Source organism: Zingiber officinale, chromosome 5B, assembly GCF_018446385.1.
Source record: "Zingiber officinale cultivar Zhangliang chromosome 5B, Zo_v1.1, whole genome shotgun sequence".
NCBI classification, from domain to species: Eukaryota; Viridiplantae; Streptophyta; class Magnoliopsida; order Zingiberales; family Zingiberaceae; genus Zingiber; species Zingiber officinale.
The window spans coordinates 59,866,471-59,884,130 of NC_055995.1; positions in this window are offsets into that span (position 1 = coordinate 59,866,471).

Consider the following 17,660-nt stretch of genomic DNA (forward strand, 5'->3'; position numbering starts at 1 on the left):
TGGGGATAGAGGAAGAAGCCCTTCCTAATGTTATCAAGTGTCTTAAAAAGAAATATCCAGAATTAATAGACACATTTTCTATCATTGCCCATAAACAATATAAGTCTGAAAGTCTCACAATTCCATCTTTACGACCCTTCCAAATATCGTGTTCCTCATCATCATATACACATATTGAAAAATTGGGTTAATGATATTACTACCATTAGAAACATGTGGATTAAAGCAAGACTGCCCACCAATTTTCTCCCATAAATTTGAATTTTCAAAAGTAGGTAGGATTATATAAGTTCTGTCCATAGGCAAATCATAGCATATATTAAAATCCTCAAGACTCCATTCATAGTGATCATTAAATAAACGAAATTTTAATTTTCTTCCTCCTTGAACATTATCAACAGTGATGGAGCTTAAAATTTCCAAGACGATACAAGGATAAGTTGGCTACTTCAGGGCCATTACGCTAGCCCAACCTATTCTATCAAGTAACCAATCAATATCATTCCCAAACCCCAATACTTCTAAGGTTTCTCGGTCTATAAACCTAGTGATCAAAATGAAACGTTTAGATAAAGAACGATAACGATGCAATTGTTCATCATTAGAGAAAATAATGTCGAAGTTGTTCGATATACCTTTGAAGCGTGCATTCTCCTCGTTTGAGACAACCAACAATTCTTTTCATTTCCTTCGACGATAGCTCCCTTTGACGGAGTTCGACATCACGGATGACAAGAAAGGTAGACTTGAGTGGAATGAATGTGGGGAAGGGGTGGTAGCACCTTGGGAAGTTGGAGGAAGAAAGGAAAAGAAAGGAGGTATGAGGAAGGGGTGAAGGTGGTGGCACGGGCATGCAAGCCTCTGCACACCCGTGACCTAATATAGAGGGAGTTTGGGCTGGGATGTGTAGGGTTACACGCCCTCTTCTTGGTGATTCTGCATGGCCGTGCCAATTGGCATGGCCCCCTCTCTTCTCCCCTCAGCCAAAGTCGCACGACCGTGCCGATTAGCACGACCCGTGCCTTCTTCTGCTCTGCATTGATCGCACGGCCGTGCCAATGGGCACGGCCGGTGTCTCTTGCTCCACTAGTCCTCTTGCACGACCGTGCAATTGGCACGACCCGCGTCTTCTTCCTCTCTACATAGGCCACACAGCCATGCAAGGTTGCACAACCCGTGGCCTTTGTCCCTCTGTCAACTTCGCACGATCGTGTAGGGTCACACGGCTGACTCCTTTAAGCTCACGGTGACTCACCTTTCGCCATTTTGGTTTCTCTGACACCTCCACGTCCATGAAATGCTCACGTCAAGCTCATGGAGGCTCTGCACATCCTGAAAATGGATACCCAAAAATAAAGAAATAATAAAAGTACTCAACTTGAACTTACTAGAGAAATAAAATGATAAACGGAATGATGAACTAAAATGAAAAACCCTTGGGTTGCCTCCTAAGAAGTGCTTGTTTAACGTCTTTAGCTCAACCCCATTTTAACTCATTTAGGTGGGTGCGGATCCGAGAAGTATATCAGTATATCTTCCTCTGCCCGCACATCGTGGAGGTATTTTTTTAAACGCTACTCGTTTACTTTAAATTCTCCACGCTCCTTGCTCCAAATATTAACAGCTCCGAATGGATAAACCTTTTTGACTTGGAATGGTCTTGTCCATCTCAATTTTAACTTTCCATGAAAAAGCTTCAATCTTGAATTAAACAACAACACTGAGTCCCCTTCCTTGAATTCTCTCCGCATGATATGTTGATCATGCCATCTCTTTGTTCTCTCTTTGTAGGATTTGGCATGTTCGTAGGCATCCATCCTCAACTCATCAAGCTCATTTAATTGGATTTTCCTTTTATCTCCTACTAACTTCAGGTCCATGTTAAGTTGTTTTATCGCCAGTAAGTCTTGTGTTCTAATTCTATTGGAAGATGACACTGTTGGTTGCTACTCGGAATACCATTTTAGTTCCCCTGTATAAAAATTTATACAAGCATAGAATTATCCTAGCTACCCATGTGCTCTACTGAAGTTAAATTTGGATTGCAAATGATGCTTAACATTATTAACCAAATTGCTCTTCAAAAGTTAAACTTGGATTGAAAATAATACTTAACTTTTTTACTCCAAGTTTAACCGATGTAATCTTCCTAAGTTAAATCATATTACAGAAGTTAATTAAATATCTATTTCAAAGATTGGCTTCCAGGTTAAACATTGTGAGGCACTAGGCCTTCTTGGTTATGGGATCATCCACCACTTCCTAGACAAGCCTTTCAAAGAGAATTGGATATTTAACTTCTTATAGTAATCCTATGTTTAACTACAGAGACCACAATAGAAACACAAGATCGAAACGCAAAATCGAAATACAAAATCAATAACACGAAATCGAAAAATAAAATCGCTACCCTCTTGTGTTGGTGTTTCAGAATCCATGCAAAGAAAACTAACTAATTAATTCGAAGCAGAAACTATTAATTAGTTATACCTTTCTTTGTAGCTAAAGATCTCTTGATCTTCTGTTGTATTCCTCTTCATCTCTTGCACGTCGTGTGGGCGATGATCTACCAAGATAACTCCACCCTAACCACTTCTTTTCCTCCAAGACTCTTGAGCCACCAAGGGATGCCAAAATAGGAAACTCCTTCTCTTCTTCTTCTCCTCCAAGTAGCCGACCACCAAGGGGATGGTACTTCTTTGATGTGCCACCGGCCTTGAGAGAAAGAAAACAAGGAGAAAGGAGAGAAGCAAGGGTCGGCCACCAAAGGAAAAGAAGAGGAGCCGGCTACAAGAGAGAGTTTCGGCCACAAGGAAAAATAGAAGATGAGGCAAGGCTAGGTTAGTTTCATAAGGCACCCTCTACCTCTCTTTTATAATCCTTGGTCTTGACAAAAAAGGAAATTTTAATAATAATTAAAATCTCTCACTTTTAAATTTCCTATTATACATGGCAATAAAGGAAAGTTGTAAAATTAATCTCGCTCTTTTAAAACATGTAGAAAACTACAAAAAAAAAGAAAGATTAATTAAAACTTCTCTTTTAAAAAACATGGTTTCAAAAAAGAAAGTTTTATCAAAAATTAAAATCTCTCTTTTAAACATTATAGATAACTACAAATAAGGAAAAAATTTAACAAAATTAAAATATCTCTTTAATCCTTTGTAGATAGCTATAAAAGGAAAGATTTTAAAAATTTAAAACTCTCTTTTTAAAACCATGAGGAAGGTTATAAAAAGAAAGATTTTAACAAAAATAAAATCTTCCTTTTATTTCTTTAGTGGACGCTAAAAAAGGAAAGTTTAAAATCTTTCTTTTAACCATTGTAGATAACTATGAAAAAGAAAAGATTTTAACAAAATTTTCTTTTAAAACAAAACTTCCTTTTCTTCCACTAGTGATCGACCACATCTTGGACACCAAGATATGCTTGGGTCGGCCACCTCTTGGACTCCAAACAATGCTTGGCCAGCCCCCCTTTCTCCAAGCAAGGATGTGTTCGACCCATTACTTGGGTAAGAAGTGGATTTGGTGGATACAAAGCTTTATAGAGGCAACAACAGGGACAGAGAGGAGAAATTGATTTTGGTCTCCCGATGAGCTTGAGCTTCCTGTGTTCGCCCCGAACACCCAACTCAAGTTCATCAATAATAACTTATACCACTAAAGAGTTATTATTGAACTACCACACCAATCTCAAATGCTGCCATACATCAGATTCCCATCCCCTCAACATGCCGATCAAAAGCTCTCGCTGGAAGGGCCTTAGTGAAAGTATCTGCCAGGTTATCTTCTGATGCAATCTTGACGACAACAACTTCTCCTCGTTTCACGATGTCTCGTATCAGGTGGTACTTGCACTCTATATGTTTACTTACCTTATGGGATCATGGTTCCTTCAAGTTTGCTACTGCACCACGATTATCACAATAAACTGTGATAATTTTGGGCAAACCAGGAAACACATCCAAGTCCATCAAAAAGTTTCTGAGCCATACTGCTTCTTTGACTACCTCAGAGGCTGCCATATACTCAGCTTCCATAGTGAAGTCTAAAACGCATTTCTTCTTAACACTCCTCCATGTTATGGCTCCACCTCCCAAAGTAAACACATACCCCGAGGTCGACTTACTATTGTCCCTATCTGATTGGAAATATGAATCCGTGTAACTCATAGGGAGCAAATCATTTGCTTGATAAACTAGTATATAATCTCTAGTCCTTCTCAGGTACTTTAATATATGCTTTACGACAGTCCAATGTCCTTGTCTAGGGTTACTTTGATATCTGCTAACCATGCCCACGGTAAAACAGATATTAGGTCTCGTATATAGCATTGCATACATCAGACTTCCTACAGCTGAAGCATAAGGAACTACCTTCATATCCTTTATCTCTTTTGATGTCTTAGGAGACATCTCCTTTGATAAAGGTACTCCATGTCGAAAGGGTAAGAAACCTTTCTTGGAGTTTTGCATGCTAAAACGAGCAAGGATAGTATCGATATATGAACCTTGGGATAAGCACAACATCATTTTCTTGCGATCCCTTATTACCTTGATCCCAAGAATATGACCATATTCTCCCAAGTCCTTCATATCAAATTGCTTGGACAACCATACCCTTACGTCTGACAATACTTTGACATTGTTGCCAATGAGCAAAATATCATCTACGTATAGTATAAGAAATACCACCTCGTTTCCGTCACACTTTTTGTATACACAAGACTCATTCGGATACTAAATGAATCCATAAGACTGGATCACTCCATTAAACTAGATGTTCCAAGATCTCGAAGCTTGCTTCAGTCCATAAATAGACCGGTTGAGCTTACATACAAGATGTTCTTTGCCCTTCGCAATGAATCCCTCTGGTTGCTTCATATGGATGTTTTCTTCAAGACTTCCATTAAGGAAAGCTATCTTGACATCCATTGCCAAATCTCATAATCCATATGAGCGGCAATAGATAAAAGAATCCGGATAAACTTAAGCATGACTACCGATGAAAAGATTTCCTCATAATTGATTCCCTCTTTCTGAGTATACCCTTTTGCAACAAGCTTTGCTTTGAAGGTTTCCACCTTCCCGTCTGTCCCTCTTTTTCTTTTGTAGACCCATTTACATCCAATAGCTTTTACACCATTTTGTGGCTCTACAAGCTCCCAGACCTGATTAGAATACATAGATTCTATTTCGGAGTTCATTGCACGTTGCCAAGATGCTGCATCTTTATCTTGGAGTGCTTCATCATATGTCTGGGGATCAAGTTAATGTTCACTAGGGATTAAGTTTGAAGACTCTCCTAAAAACATGAATCTTTCAGGTTACCTAACAACCCTCCCACTATGACAAGGCACTACTTGTAATTGTGCATCATTTGTGACACTTATTGCAGTTTCTTGTAGTATCTCATCTTGTACAGTTGGTACTAAATTAGATGTGTCTTCTCTAATTTCCTCAAGAATAATTTTACTCATGGGCTTGTGGTTCATTACATAGTCTTCTTCTAAAAATCGAGCATTGGTGCTAACAATGACCTTCTGATCTTTAGGATTATAAAATAAATCACCTTTTGTTCCTTTAGTATAACCCACAAACAAGCAAACTTCTATACGTGATTCCAACTTATCAGTGTCTCCCTTCAGCATATGTGTTGAACTACCCCAAATCTGAATATGTTTCAGACTAGGCTTATGCTCATTCCATAATTCTATGGGAGTAGAGGGTACTGACTTAGAAGGTACCATGTTTAGAATATACACTGTAGTTTCCAGAGCATATCCCCAAAACGAATTTGGTAATTCTGAATAACTCATCATTGATCTAATCATTTCCATAAGAGTCATATTCCTTCATTCTGCCACACCATTCTGTTGGGGTGTACTAGGTGCAAACAGTTGGGATTGAATCCCGTCCTCTGATAAGTAATTCCTAAACTCTCCCAAGAGATACTCGCCACCACGATCAGACCGTAGTGTCTTGATACTTTTACCATGACATTTCTCCACATCAGCCTTGTACTCTTTGAACTTATCAAAGCGCTCAGACTTGCGGCGCATCAAGTAAATGTACTCGTATCTCGAATAGTCCTCTATAAAAGAGATAAAATATTCGAAACCACCTCTTGCCTAGATAGTTATAGGTCCACACAAATCAGAATGAACCAATTCTAACACATCTTTGGCTCTACTCCCCTTGGCCTTAAAAGGTCTCTTGGTCATTTTTCCTTCCAAGCAAGATTCGCAGGTTGGAAAGTTTTCCACCACCAATGAACCCAAAAATCCATCGGCTATTAACCTTTGAATCCTACTCAAGTTAATATGACCTAGTCTTAGATGCCAAAGATATGTTTAGTTCATTTCCGAAGGATGCTTTCTCTTATTAGAATTAGAAGATATGTTATTAATTTCCATTTGTTGCATCGTGTGAGTCATTGGATTTAGAGAATACAAATTGCCAACCAATGTACTAGAACAGATAACCACTCTATTGTTCTTGACAACTACTTTGTCATCAAAAGAAATAGAATATCCATCCTCAAATAGTTTAGAAACTGAAATCAAATTCTTTCTAAAACTTGGTACATAAAGATAATTTCTCAAAATCAATGTTTTATTCCTATCAAAGGACAACTAAACATCTCCCACTGCAACAGCCACCACTTTCGTAGCATTGTCCATGTAAACGGTGATTTCCCCTTCATGTAGTCATCGGGTTTCCTGGAACCCCTGCAATGAATTGCAGACATGATCAGTGGCTCCCGTATCTACACACCAGGTACCAGTAGATAACACCACTAAACATGTTTTCAACGACTAATGAATAAGATACACCATTATTGTTATCATTTTTGAGAGGACAGTCCACCTTAGTGTCTAAGTTTTGTTTCCAATCATTATAATTGGTACTAGTAAATATATTCTCTAATACAACAGCAGGACGTTTGAAGGTCATTTGAAATCCTAAGAATCATAAAATATTTGGTCAATACTTTAGAATTTAAAATAATATTGATTCCTTAAACAATATCATTTAAATTCACCAACACCTCAAACACCATGAATTTTGTATGCCGCGTTAGTGTGGACGTATACAAAATCAAACATTTGTAAGAGGAGGGTTTTACCCATTAATTATCTTTTCAACCTAACTTTATGACAAATAAAATTACCTCAAACACCATGAATTTTATATGCCACGTTAGTGTGGACGTATACAAATTCAAACATTTATAAGAGGGGGTTTTACCCATTAATTTTATTATCTTGTCAACCTAACTTTATGACAAATAAAATTACCTCAAACACCGTGAATTTTGTATGTCACGTTAGTGTAGAGGTATACAAATTCAAACATTTGTAAGAGGGGATTTTACCCATTAATTTTATTATCTTGTCAACCTAACTTTATGACAAATTAATAGTTGATTTTTCTTCGGTCACACAAATTATAGCAGTGACTCTGATGGGGAGGATACTATTAAATGTACCTAAGTGTATACCATTACTTGATACTTAGTCTATTAAATAGGATTGTGCCCCTTCAGTTGGAGAAGATCGTACGCTCCTAAATAATTTCCTATAACTATCCAGTAAGGAAGTTTGACCTAGTAATCCACAAAAAAACTCATCCGTTGTGGAGGAAGGTACTCAGAGCCAACATGCAAGTTTGAATGCATCACTTACAAACCAGTAATGGGGACCGTGGAATTTAAATAAAATTCCTCTCCCACTTAGTTATTTAGAGACGAGGAATTTTAACATGCACACAAGCACACAAACACAAGCACACACAGCATAAAAGGTAATAAATAAGAAAAATAATTTTCCAACTATTATGGCCTTATCTAATGCTGTCCTTCGTATGCTACCAACCCTAGCTACCGCCAAAGGGGTTTACATTGTCGCGCCCATCATGCTTCTTTTTTCCGCTAAGCCTCTGGTCCTCAAAAAGCACCACGCCTTGCAAGAATATGATCCGCGACAAAAATAAAATTTTAGATTTATTGATCCTATACTCCACGAAGGAATGCACATGTAATCTAGATCGAACAAAAATGTAAAATCCTAAAACTAATACAGCTCCTGCTATATTAAATAATTACAATCATGCACACATATAAAATGCCCTCGACATATCTGAGGGTCCAATCACACACAATCACAATAGGCCATAATAGTTGGAGCTTGCAACCATAGAGTTAATCTATTTACACATCCTACTATTATCCTGCCTAAACTTATGTATGAAAAGTGCATAATTAATTGAAAACCAAACACACAGAGGTAAAAACCTAGCTCTGATACCAATTGTTGGTTGCTACTCGGAATACCGTTCTAGTTCCCCTATACAAAAATTTGTACAAGCATAGAACTATCCTAGCTACCCATATGCTCTACTGAAGTTAAATTTGGATTACAAATGATACTTAACATTATTATCCCAAGTTGCTCTTCAGAAGTTAAACTTGGATTGGAAATGAATACTTAACATTTTTACTCCAAGTTTAACCGATGTGATCTTCCTAAGTTAAACCATATTACAGAGGTTAATTAAATATCTATTTCAAAGATTGGCTTCCAGGTTAAACATGGCGAGGCACTAGGCCTTCTTGGTTATGGGATCATCCACCACTTCCTAGACAAATCCTTTCAAAGAAATTGGATATTTAACTTCTTACAGTAACCCTAGGTTTAACTACAAAGACCACAATAGAAACACAAGATCAAAACGTAAAATCAAAATACAAAATTGATAACATAAAATCGAAAAATAAAATCGCTAGCCTCTTGTGTTGGTGTTTCAGAATCCATGCAAAGAAAACTAACTAATTAATTCGAAACGGAAACCATTAATTAGTTATACCTTTCTTTGTAGCTAAAGACCTCTTGATCTTCTGTTGTATTTCTCTCCTTCTCTTGGACGTCGTGTGGGCGATGATCTACCAAGATAACTCCACCCTAACCACTTCTTTTCCTCCAAGACTCTCGAGCCACCAAGGGATGCCAAAATAGGAAACTCCTTCTCTTCTTCTTCTCCTACAAGTAGTCGGCCACCAAGGGGATGGAACTTCTTTGATGTGCCACCGACCTTGAGAGAAAGAAAACAAGGAGAAAGGAGAGAAGCAAGGGCCGGCCACCAAAGGAAAAGAAGAGGAACCGACCACAAGAGAGAGTTTTGGCCACATGGAAAAATAGAAGATGAGGCAAGGCTAGGTTAGTTTCATAAGACACCCTCTACCTCTCTTTTATAATCCTTGGTCTTGGCAAAAAAGAAAATTTTAATAATAATTAAAATCTCTCTCTTTTAAATTTCCTATTGTACATGACAATAAAGGAAAGTTTTAAAATTAATCTCTCTCTTTTAAAATATGTAGACAACTATAAAAAAGGAAAGATTAATTAAAACTTCTCTTTTAAAAAACATTGTTACAAAAATGAAAGTTTTTTCAAAAATTAAAATTTCTCTTTTAAACATTATAGATAGCTACAAATAAGGAAAGATTTTAACAAAATTAAAATCTATCTTTAATCCTTTGTAGATAGCTATAAAAGGAAAGATTATAAAATTTAAAACTCTCTTTTTAAAATCATGAGGATGGTTATAAAAGGAAAGATTTTAACAAAATTAAAAATCTTCCTTTTATTTCTTTAGTGGATGCTAAAAAAGGAAAGTTTAAAATCTTTCTTTTAACTATTGTAGATAACTAAAAAAAGAAAAGATTTTAACAAAATTTTGTTTTAAAACAAAACTTCCTTTTCTTCCACTAGTGGTCAGCCACATCTTGGACACTAAGATATGCTTGGGCTGGCCACCTCTTGGACTCCAAACAATGCTTGGCCAGCCCCCCTTGCTCCAAGCAAGGATGTGTCCAGCCCATTACTTGGGTAAGAAGTGGATTTTATGGATACAAGGCTTTATAAAGGCTATAACAGGGACCGAGAGGAGAAATTGATTTTGGTCTCCCGATGAGCTTGAGCTTCCTGTGCTCGCTCTAAACACCCAACTCAAGTTCATCAATAATAACTTATACCACTAAAGAGTTATTATTGAACTACCGCACCAATCCCAAATTACATTATGGGCTCCTTCTTATCATGAGTGCGTTAATCTCCCTGTGTTAAAGATATCGAATGCCCATTAATCAATTGAGTTACTGTCACTCACTTAATTAACAACTAGCTCCAAGAGTAGTACCACTCAATTTCATTGTCTTGTCGGACTAGGTCCACCTGCAGGGTTTACATGACAATCCTTATGAGTTCCTCAAGGGGATATCATCAACCTAGATTACTTGGACACAATTTCCTTCTATAATCAACAACACACCATATAAAAATATTATTTCCCAACTTATCGGGCCTATTGATCCAACTGAATAAATCTCACCTATTGACAAATTAAATAAATCAATACTAAGTATATGTGCTTAATATTATATCGGGATTAAGAGCACACACTTTCATAATAACAGAGGTCTTGTTCTTTTATGCAGTCAATATAAAAAGAAACAACCTCAAATGGTCTTGCTCAATACACACATAGTGTACTAGTGTAATTTTATAGTTAAGATAAACTAATACCAAATTACACTACAACCATTCCAATGGTTTGTCTCATTCCATCTTGGTTGTGAGCTACTATTTATAATTTATAAGGAACTGATAACATGATCTTCTGTGTCACACCAAACACCATGTTATCTACAATATAAATTAAATGGACAATTGCATTTAACATAAATGCAGACATTTGACCAATGTCATTCTTATTTCAAAATATAAATATTCATACAAAAAATTAGGCTTTTAGTATACATCCTAACAGACACAACTTCTCATACATAAGTCAGAATGGGGTCATACCGATTGGAGTCTTGAAGGCAGTATGATATGGCCATAAAGCATCATCCAATTTCAATGACCAGTCTTTGCGTGAATTGGACACTGTCTTTTCTAATATTGATTTGATCTCTCTGTTGGAAATCTCAGCTAGTCCATTGGTCTGGGGATGGTAGGGTGTTGCTACTTTATGGCTCACTCCGTATTTCTTTAACAAATTTTCAAACTGTCTTTCAATGAAGTGCAAACCCTCGTCGCTAATAACTGCCCTAGGCACACCAAACCATGGAAAAATTACCTTTTTAAATAGTTTAATTATTATTTTGGCGTCACTGGCAGGAGAAGCTATGACTTCTACCCATTTCGATACATAGTCCACTGTCACTAAAATATAATTATTTCCACATGATGAAAGAAAGGGTCCCATAAAGTCTACTCCCTATACATCGAACAATTTCACTTCGAGGATGCAATTCAGTGGCATCTCATTTCTCCTAGTAATGTTCCCGATCTTTTGACATTGGTCACAAGACTGCACAAAATTTTTCGTGTCTTTAAATAGACTTGGCCAAAAAAATCCTGCTTGTAAAATCTTTGCAGTTGTTTTTGACACTCCGAGATGTCTACTGTAAGATGATGAGTGACAGTGAAATAAAACGTCCTTGATCTCGTGTTTCGGCACACACCTTCGGTAGATTACATCTCCTCATTTCCTAAAAAGCAGTGGTTCATCCCATATGTAGTGTTTGACATCTGAGAAAAACTTCTTCTTCTACTGCCAGGTAAATTTTGGGGGAAGTACTCCACTTGCAAGATAATTAACAAAATCTGCATACCAAGGAACCCTCCAGAACTTACTGCCAATAGATGTTTGTCAGGGAAAACATCATTTATAGGCGGATCAAAATCCACATCTTTCTGCCCATTTGGCTATACTCGGGATAGATGATCTGTGACAATATTTTCATCCCCTTTCTTGTCAATAATTTCCAGATTAAATTCCTGGAGAAGCAAGATCCATGAAATCAAGCGAGGTTTGGCATCTTTCTTATTAAGCAGATATCTTATGGCAGCATGATCAGAATACACTATCACTCTTGAGCCCACTAGATAAGACCTGAACTTGTCGATTGCAAACACTATGGCCAATAATTCCTTTTCAGTGGTAGAATAATTCATTTGGGCTGCATCCAATGTCTTGCTCACATAGTGGATTGCATGTAGTACTTTGCTCTTTCTTTGTCCTAAAACTGCACCCACCACAAAGTCACTAGCGTCGCACATGATTTTGAATGGGAGTTCCCAGTCTGGAGCTTGAACTACGGGAGCTAAGATGAGAGCACTCTTGATTTTCTTAAACGCCTCATTGCAGCCATTATCAAAATAGAATTCAGCATCTTTGATCAACAGGTTAGTTAGTGGCTTTGAAATTTTTGAGAAATCCTTGATGAAACGCTTGTAAAATCTAGTATGCCCTAGAAAGCTCCTAACCCCTTTTACGTTAAGAGGTAGAGGTAGTTTCTCAATTGTCTCTATTTTGGCTTTATCTACCTCAATTTCTCGTTCTGAAATCTTATGGCCTAAAACAATTCCCTCTTTGACCATGAAGTGGTATTTTTCCCAGTTCAGAACTAAGTTCACATCTTCACATCTCTGGAGAACTTTAGAAAGATTCAGAAGATAGGAGTCGAAGTCATTCCCATAGACTTAGAAGTCATCCATGAATACCTCCATAATTTTTTCTGTAAAATCTGAAAATATTGCCATCATACATCGCTGAAATGTAGCTGGTGCGTTGCAGAGTCCAAACAACATTCATCGATAATCATAGGTACCAAAAGGGCATGTGAAGGTGGTCTTTTCTTGATCTAGGGGATGTATTGGAATTTGAAAGAAGCCAGAGTATCCATCCAAATAGAAAAAATAGGAATGTTTTGCCAATCTTTCTAGCATCTCATCAATGAATGGTAAGGGAAAATGATCTTTCCTAGTCTCCTTATTTAGCTTCCTGTAATCAATACACATCCGCCATCCTGTGATTGTCCTTGTTGGAATCAATTAATTGTTTTCATTTTTAACGATCGTCATTCCCCCTCTCTTGGGGACCACATAGATCGGACTTACCCATTCACTATCTGATATAGGATAAATGATTCCGGCGTCAAGAAGTGTCAATACTTCTTTCTTCACAACTTCTTTCAAATTTGGATTTAATCTTCTTTGATGCTCAATCAAATTTTTATATCCTTCTTCGAGCAGAATTCTGTGCATGCAGATTGAAGGGTTGATCCCTTTTATGTCGTCAATGGTGTATCCGATTGCTTTTCTGTGTACTCTCAACTCCTTGATCAATTTCTGTGTCTCCATCTCAGTCAAATTTACATTAATTATTACTGGGAAGGTGAAATCTGGACCAAGGAACACATATTTAAGGTTAGGCGGTAAAGGTTTTAACTCCACTTGAGGTGGCACAATCTCAGACAAGGTTGGTTCCTATTCTAATAATTGTATTTCCTTATTCACCACGACTTCTTCTGGCGCTTCCTCAATTTATTGAGTCATTCTTTCAATATTATCATCATCATCCAAGTCCTCCTCTATAAATGATATTGAGGTAGATATCAAACCTCCCAGCAATTTTAATAAGACCTCTCCGCACCAAGGAAACAGTTTTTGTACATACTTGCACCGTACACTGATGGATTCTTCTAATTCTTCCTGAACCTCATTTCTTGCGTATCTTAACTTCTTTTCGTCCATCTGCACTACCATATCCTCTCTTGCTTCGATCGGATGTAGAAATAAGTTTAGCACATCTTGTCCTGACCACTCGTTGAGATTTGATACCACCATATGGATTATTTCTTGTGCTTCATCCAAACTTTTTTCATGAGTGCCCCCCAGCCGCTACGTCCAGAAGGCTTTTGTTCTGGAACGAGAGTACAATGTAAAATACGTGAAGAATCAACCAACTCTCAATACCATGATGCAGGCACTGATATAGGATTGATAAGTACCTATCCCAGGCTTGATGCAATGCTTCTTCATCACGTTGCTTGAAGTGTAGAATCTGATCTCTCAACTGAGCGGTTCTTTTTGGAGGAAAGTATCTATTTAGAAATTTTCTCTCTAATTCATTCTATGTCCTGATGCTTCCCAGTTGCAGAGTGTTGAACCAAACCTTCACATTACTTCTGAGGCTGAATGGAAAAGCTATAAGTTGTATTGAATCAGCCGGAACCCCCTCAACTCTCAGCATATTGCAATAACTGTGGAAATTTAGGAGATGCAAGTAAGAATTCTCTGAATCTAATCCCCAAAACTAATTTTCTTGAACTTTAGAGATGAATGAAGGTCTGAGCATAAAATTCTTTGCTGGGATTTCTGGAAACACAATGGGCCCTAGCTCTTTAGCAGACTTCGGGGCTCCATAATCCTTTAATGGTCTTAACATCATGTCCTATCCAAACAGACCGAGAGCGTGAAATAGACAGACATGTGGGATAGTTGAAACTCCTACAAGGTTAACTCTTTGCATACAAGAACAACCTACGGAATATAGTAAAGAAGAGAGTGAAATAATATTATATTTTTTTAGGCATTTTAATAAAAAATACAGAAAATAAAGAAAAGGAAAAATAAAATTATTTATCTCTAAAATGCAAAATATTAGAAAAAGGAAAGATAAAGGAAAAAGAAACTAAGTCTAGTCTAATCCAATATGACTTTCGCTAATGTTATAGACGCAATCCCTGGCAACGGTGCCAAAAACTTGTTACGCTTCCGCAATTGCATGGATTCATTATCAGTAATAAAGATTATCGATCCCACGAGGACTGGTTATAAGCACTAGCAATGGTTCACTTAGGTTTAGCTAAACTACCGATGGTTGTAAGTTATCTAAAGAAAAGAGATTGGGAAGCAGAAATGAGAACTAGAAAAGAAGAAGTAATTAACTTGGTTTATGAATAGTTTTTGGAGTTTGATTTCATTGTGATGGTATTGATATATCACATTCTATCATTTACTCATTGTCCATCAGCATGCATTCGCCGGAAGTTGAAGCATCTATCCTTAAGTACCAAATAAAGAAGATCCCTATGAAATCCTGTTACGGTTAACCCCTGTCATGAGGGTACCTCAGTAGATCATAAGAACACAACTTTAATTGGCGTCATTAAGGATAGAAATAAGGAGCTTAGTTTGATCTCTTACTTCCTTGTGGAGAAGTTGCCTCTCCTTTCAAGGAAGTACCCTAGATGTCCGTGAACGCATTACCCCTGTCACTAGGGTCCCTCGGGTGTACGATCTAAGATACTCTCTCTACGAGGTTAGTAATTCCTATACAATCAATTAATACGCAACAAGCATGCATAATAGTTAAAACAAAGCTAGCGAAATCATCCAATGAATAAAGGCATAAATGTGAGTCTTACATCAAAACCAATCCACAACTACTCTCTAATCCTAGAACAAGGAGTCTACTCCACAGACGCCAGAGAAAAACCCGAAGACATAATGTAATTAAGCATACAATCCTCAAACAAGAAGAGAGAAAGAAGAAGTATGCTTATCCAACGATGACGAGTGATCTTCGGATCCAATCCTTTGCTTCTGGAGTTGATGTGTTGATGAAAGATCACTGGATAGAGGTCCTAGACGGCGTGGAACGACACCAAGGTGATTCTCCTGCTGACGGCTCACTTCTCGGCTCTCCCCCCCTTGGAGAAAGGTTGAAAACCCTATTTATAGGCTAGGGTACGGCTGTGGTGGCACGACCGTGTGGATGTGGCACGGTCGTGCCTTCTTCTGCTCCTGGCTGTGTTGCACGGCCGTGCAGATGTGGCATGACCGTGCCTTCTTTTGCCTATTGTCATGTTGCACGGAGAGTTCCACGGCCATGCACTTCTCTTCTGTTATTTGGCCACACGGTCGTGCGAGGTTGCACGGTCGTGTTCTCTGGCTCGTTCCGATGCGTCGACAATCGCTGTTTTTGCTCCGAAAGTTGTCTCTGTCAACACAAAATTAAATAAAGAGCAAATATCCGAACAAAATTGTATATATGATGAGTATACGATAAAAGAGACGATCATGCAAAGAATATATACGTATAAAGTAAGTGAATATGCGTTAAAACATGGATAAACGATCATAATATTTACGCACATCAATATCCTGTTAATTAAGTCTCCTATGAGTGGTTTACGATTGTGTTTCCACTATGATGTTAACAGATTAGACAGTGACTAATATACCCTGTCAACTAAGTCTCGTACGATTGGTTGATGATTGTGTCTCCACTACGATGTTGAGAGAGTTGACAGTGGTTGTGATATGCTTGCTATGTTATTATCCTTGGGTTGTTATATTCTGGGATACTATAGTGATATGTGACAAAGTGATCTCGTGAAACCCATACCTAGATAGTTACTTCTTGTCGGCTCATAGGTATCTGTGGTAGAGTAATCTCACGCAGATAGAGAGCCTGACATTTCGGACTACCCACAGGTTATTTATGGTAGAGTGATCTCTCGCGGTTCATAGTTAGATAGTTATATGTCTTGGTCATTTAAATACTTGTGGTGGAGCGTTGCTCTCACATATGATAGATTGCTTGTGGTGGAGCATTACTCCCACATATGATGGATTGTTTATGGTGGAGTGTTGCTTCCACATACGATGAATTGCTTGTGGTGAAGCATTGCTCCCATATATGATATATTGATGTGGTGGAACGTTACTCCCACATATGATGTTTTGCTCATAGTGTAGCATTGCTCCTACATATGATGGTTTGCTTGTGGTGGAGTGTTGCTCCCACATATGATAATATATTACAGTTATATATATTTACACATGCTTAAGTTTTATGGTACCCATATTGATCATTATCTGGCTTTGCTCGTTCATTATTTACAGTTGAATAGGTTGCTTATGTTGTACATGCATATTGCATATGCTCGCTATGATTCATACATGTTCATTTATCATACTTGTATATACTGTCATATATATTACTCAGGTGTTATAAGAAAATCTGTTGTTGATCCCTAATGATTTACTAATCATTATAACGTGTGTTGATATGTGCATTTCTTGTATCATATATGATGATATTCTTATTTTTCTATTGAGAATGTATGTTTTGATCTTCATGTTTTATGTTGCTCATGTATTATCATATCTATTACCCGCTGAGTCATCCGAATTCACCACCCTATATATGTTTTATTTTCGTCATGTAACAGATAGATGTTCGAATAGTTGCTTCGAGAATCCTGACTGCTATTCCCACATCATATTTGGGAGAGATTTTTCCTACTATTTTACACTGTGTTATTTGCACTTTGTATTCAAACTCAGTATTATAATAAGTTGTCTTGTTTATGGTTTTACGCCTTATAATCACTTTTATTTGTTTTTAGGATTTTATTGTGATGTAAATCATGTTATCACACAGTCTATTGGTTTTCAGTTTTGTGTGGTGTGTTGTATTCTTCACTATTGATTTGATTCCGACCGTGTGGATTATAATTTATTGTGTTGCTTTTAATCATGTGGACGGTAGCTTATTATGTTTGAAAATCATGTAATGATGTATCTAATTTTAGATATTATCATAATACAGAGATATTTTCTGTTTATCGGACAAGACTCCTCCAGAACAAGAAATTTATTCATGGCTGTCATACTGTTTCAAATCGATTGACCATATGATTTGACAATTTTGAAACATATGTGATTTGAGTATTTTCAGAACTTTATCAAGCAATTCAGTGAATTATGGCTTTTTCGCTGATTTTCGTCACCTGCA